The sequence below is a fragment of the Protopterus annectens genome, chromosome 5.part1 (genome assembly GCF_019279795.1).
Source record: "Protopterus annectens isolate FY-2018-M chromosome 5.part1, PAN1.0, whole genome shotgun sequence".
NCBI lineage: Eukaryota > Metazoa > Chordata > Ceratodontiformes > Protopteridae > Protopterus > Protopterus annectens.
The window spans coordinates 158,204,746-158,210,431 of NC_056736.1; positions in this window are offsets into that span (position 1 = coordinate 158,204,746).

Consider the following 5,686-nt stretch of genomic DNA (forward strand, 5'->3'; position numbering starts at 1 on the left):
ACCAGTAATAATCATAATACAGAGGTAGTATTGGTCTAATGAACAGTTGTAATAATAAATTTGTATATTAAATAATTATAGTAAAAATTAAACTAAACAATTCTACAAAATTTAAACTAAACAATTCTACAAAAAATTAAACTAAACAATTTTTACAAATCACACTAGAAGGTATGAGCAAGTCTTAGATAAGGGAAATAATATAAATGTTATTCTCATATAACAGAGTAGGAGTTGTAAGTAGAATTGAAGGCAAAGGTTACAGGAGTAGGGATAGGGTTAAGAATATAAAGTGGAAAAAAGATGTCAGTGAGGGTTAGTACATGGACAAAGCCAGTGAGTTTTCAGATGTTCTTTAAGATGTTTTTTAAAAAGAGAAGTAGACATGATGGTAGATAATTCAGCAGGAAGCTGATTCCAGAATTTACCTGCAGTGTTTGAGAAAAGTGAATCCCTGGCTTTGTTGTTAGCTTTATTTGATAAAACTAGAAGCTTGTTAGCAGAGCGTAGTGTAGGTAGATTAGCATAAGGAGTAATTAGATTAGTCAGGATAGGGGTGTTGTTAGGGAGGTATAGAATCTTTTGCGTAATAAGCAATTGTTGAAAGAGTATATGGTTTTGCAGTTCTAGCCATCCAAGTTGTTTGAGGTTAAGGCAGTGGTGAGTTTTAAAGGAGGAACTTGTGATGAATCTAGCTATGCTATTATAACATGTGGAGAGTTTAGAGAGGTTGTTTTTGGATAGGTTGGTATATATGACAGAGGCATAGAAAAGGGTGGAAATGAGGTGGGTCTGGGCAATTGTTTTCCTTGCAGAAGGGGTGAGGAAGGTTTTTATTCTATAGAGGGTGCCAAGTTTTCTGTTAACAGACTTTATAGTGGAGTTTATGTGTTCATCATAGATGAGATGATTATCAATAGTTACACCTAGTAGGCGGGTTGTAGTATCTGGGAAAATGTTGGTACCATTGTTACAGGTTATAGAGAAGAAAGGAATGGATGATTTATGAGTAGGAGTAAAAAGTAGTAGTTTTGTTTTTTTTGGATTTAGGAGGAGGCAGTGTTGCATAAACCAGTTTTCAACATTCTGAAAAACAGTTTGGGTAAGGGAGTGGAGAGAGGATATATCCTTGGCTGTACATATTAAGGTGGAGTCGTCTGCATATTGAATGCAGGTGGCTTGAGGTATGTTCATGTGTAAGTTGTTAATAAATAAGGAGAAGAGTAGGGGACCTAGGACAGAGCCCTGGCGTACTCCAATATTTAGTGGAAGTAGTGAAGATAGATTGTTATGCCAAAGTACTGCTTGCTGTCTATTTTCCAGATAATATCTAAAACATTGTATGGCTTGGGGATCAAGAGATTGAGCCTTTAGTTTGTCAAGCAGTAGGTTATGGTTTACCATGTCAAAGGCTTTTGACCGGTCAATAAATAGTGCAGAGAAAAATGAGTTGTTGTTGCGGTTTTTATATATAGAGTCGGTAAAGGATAAAAGGGCAGTAGATGTGCTATGAAATGGCCTAAAGCCATGCTGGCAGTTTGCCAGTAGGTTATTATGTAGTAAGTGGTTAAGTATTTGTTTGTGAATACATTTTCCCATTATCTTAGCTAATGGGGAGAGTAGAGCAATAGGGTGAAAGTTCGAAAGCTCTGTAGATGGTCCTCCTTTATGTAGAGGAATGATATGGGATATTTTCCATAGAGCACGGATTTTGCCCTCAGAGATAGTTCTGTTAATAAGGATAGAAATGGGATAGTCTATGGCTTTTGCAGCTATTTGTAGGTATTAAGATGGGAGTCGGTCAGCAGAAGGGGTGCAAGGTTTCAATTTTTGAAGTAGCTTACAGATGAGAGATGTAGATACAGGTTGTATTTGAAAGGTAGGTAATGAAGTATTGCAGATATTTGGTTGGGATACAGTGATGGGTGGTAAAGAATTGGCCAGGGTTTGAATGGCTTCTATAAAGTAGTTATTAAAGGCATCAGGGATCAGGTTGGAGTTGCTATTGATGAAATCGATTGGGTCTGGAGTAGTAGTGTGACCTGGCTGAAGGAGTTTGGTTATTGCAGACCAGAATTTTTGTGGAGTTTGTTGATTGTTTTTTTGAAGGTGTAGGTAGAAATCTTTTTTGTCTCTAAGAATATGCTTCTTGGTGGCATTTCTTAGCTGTTTAAATTTGAGGTGGGTTGTTGGACATTTGGTAGATCTCCATTTAGCCCAGATTTTATTTCTGAGTAGTATCTTTTGCCTAGTTTGCTTTGTGAGCCAGGGGGCAGATTTGTTTTTTATTCTAGTGGAGCGATAAGGTGCATGGGAGTCTAGGATTTGAAGAAAGTTACTATTAAAGTAGGTAACAGCTTCGTCTAGTTCTAGATAGGTTAGTGGTGACCAGTCACATGCTTGCAATTCAGTTAAGAAGGTGTCTGGATTAAATAAATTTTTTAAGCGGGAGGTTTTGAGATTATGAGTAGTTGCAATATGGACTTTTTGTCTAATAATGTAGGTAAGTATGTGGTCACTGATATCATCTGGGAGGGTTCCTGGAGTATAAGATTTAGGGTGGCTGTTAATAAGGATCCAGTCCAAAGTACTTTCTTATTTACTGGGTTTATGGATTCTTGTAGTAGTTGTTATTAATTGTGAGAATCCAAAGAGGTTTATGTGGTTGGTAGGGTTTAGAGAACTGCAAGTAGACCAGTCTATGTTAATGTCACCAAGTATAATGGTCTCCTGGGGTAGTTGAGTAGAGAGGTGGCTCAGCAGGTTCTCTAGAGAATTTGTATTATTACCTGGAGGTAGATACATGCAGATTATATAGATTGATTTGGAGTTATTGATTTGGAGTTTGATGGATAGGGTTTCAGATTTGTTGTCTAATGATGGAAGCACATTAACTGGGAAAATTTGGAGGTTAGATTTATAGAGAATGGCTATAACCCCACTTTTTTTATTTTACGGTCATTTCTGAGGATGTTGTAGCCAGGAGGGCTAATTTCCTGGTCTAGATTAGATGGTTTTAGCCAAGTTTCTGTAAGATAAAGGATGTCGAATGAGTGTACATCAAGGAGTGCATGCAGGTGGGAAAGTTTATTGTTAATACTTCTGATGTTAAGGTGAGCTATCAGAAGGGAGTTAGATTTTTTTTAATAGTAGAAACTATAGGTACTGTTAACTTGGTAGGGTTAGTAGTGGAGTAAGTATAGGGGCCAGGGTTTGGATGAATGTCACCGTCTAGGAGGGGGTGTTGCTGGGGGTATTTGAGAGATTTTAGGAGTTTATAGAGGTTACTGAAAGTCTTTTTGGTAGAGAAGTAAATAATGAGGGTTGTTCTGTGGAACTTTGGTAATATATAGTTAGAGTAACAAGTTATGTTACTATGGTTAAGGGAGAAGGTGAGTGAATATGGTAAAGTCTGTTGGCTGTAATGGTTTTGTTCAGATAGAGAAAGATATTCATAGGAGGTAAGTGAGTAAGGTATGGTAAGAAATGCTAGTGTGATAGTTAAGAGTAATGAGGTGGTGAGTATAGTTGTATTAGTTGGAGCCATAGTAAAAGGATTTACGTAGGGAGTAGGTTGGTAGTAGGTGTTGTAGTAAGGAAAGGAGAGTGTTTGAAGAGGTTGAGTAGGTTATATGTTAAGTTGGTGAGGAATTAGCAGGGGCTGAGGTAGGAGGTAGAGTATTGTAGTGTAAGGTTGGAGAGCAGTGGGTGTGATACGAAAGGGAGTTTACACTACAAAAACATATGCCTTACTAAGCCTTACTAAGCCAACAATATACATAATATCATCCCATGTCAACAGTTCTCAGGAGGCATGTTATAGAAGGAACATGCAATCAAATGTCAGCATCGGCCATCATTACATTACTTCACATACCTTCACTCTTGTAGGCCTACCATACATCAACACCACGACACAGCACATGTCGATGATATCAACATTGATATATGAAATGTTCATAAGGTCATAAGACAGTAAAAAGCTAACAGTCAACACAGTCCTAGTCTGTGATATCAATAGAACTTTTTGGTGGGACAGATTTGTGTCCCACAGACTCTCCCATCTGTGGAACAGACTCCTTCATGTCAAGCAGAGTACCTCATTATCTTTTTTTAAGTGCAACCTGGATAACTGGATGGGTAACAGAAAATACACCCCTGGAATTCCACCTGTGTCCCTGGTGGACATGGGGTTTGGGTGCTGACTTGTCTAAACATGGACTAAACTCTTGGCTAGGCTTATAAGGGCCTCTGGGCCAATAGCCTAGTAACTTCTTATGATCCTATGAGCTCATAAAATCCTAGCCATCGTTATACCATTTAAACCCAACTCCCTATTTATATAATGGAAGACAATAAGGTTATGTATGTATGTATGTATTTGATTGCAATACCTCTGCCCATATGTGACATGTGCACCACCCCATGACAGAATTAGCAATCACACATCCATTAGTCTGAAGATGGCTTGCAGAGGCTCATGGAAGGACACTGCTTCATGATGTGTGCATGCATCTTTGACATGAGGACATCCTCCATTCTTCTGCAAGAAGGATGCCATCTGGCCAGAGGGAAAAAGGAGATGTTGAATGCATGGTGCTACATTAAAGGTTCTCCTAAGTGGTAGTGAAATTAAAAGTGATTCAAAAGATCATACAATGACTGTAATGCATTACAAACCACACACACACCACAGTAGACTGGGTCTGATTTGAACATTACATCTGTATCAGTATAGAGGCCAAATTCCATACAATGTAACACTAGCATTACCGAATATGTCTCACTTTAACACTGTCTTTATGGAGTATGATAGCATCATTGGTTGCTAAGAAGACCATATTGGGAGGAGTAACTGACATGGATGTAGAGTTACATCTCTGTGTAAAATTTTCTCAAAACTTATTTGAATGTATACACAGTGAAGTTGCCTGCTGTCATATTAGAATCCCTAAAAATATAGTTACAGAATGTGGAAAACAAAATACTTAATGTGACTGATACAGAAGAAGTTTGACTTGAATACTGCCAGCAGGCATGGTATATGGGAGGACATCATGAATATGTGTTACAAGAAGATGCTCACAGGAGTGTTTGATATAGCTGGGACATTTGAAAGTTGTCATCATACTGATGCACATACACACAATTTGACTGAAGTTAGACTTGAACCCCTACTTAACTCTCTACAGAGCACAGAACATAGCACAAGCACCACAGTTCAAGTCTTACTGTCACAGGTCAGATGACACTTTATAGCTGATGACATCATCAGTGTCTGGTGAGAAGAAGATTGTAGTGGGAGTGTCTCACATGCTGTTTTAAAATGGTCTCTAGAATGTGAAGTAGCTGTACCCAAACATTCACCAGTTGACTGCAGTTAGATGAAAACCCATACTTAAATATTTATAGGACACAGTAACTAACACAAGTGCCACAGCACAAGTCTGGCTTTTACATTGCCAGACAACACTTTATAGCAGATGACATCAGCAGTGTCTGTTGAAAAGAAGATGGTAGTAGGAGTGTCTAATGTGAGTTTAACATGTTCTCTAGAATGTGAACTAATTGAACACAAACATATTCTAACCAGTTGACTGCAGTCAGACTAAAACACCTACCTTTCTATAGGATCGCAGTACTAAACACAAGCACTACAGCACAAGTCTGGATTTCATAATATTAG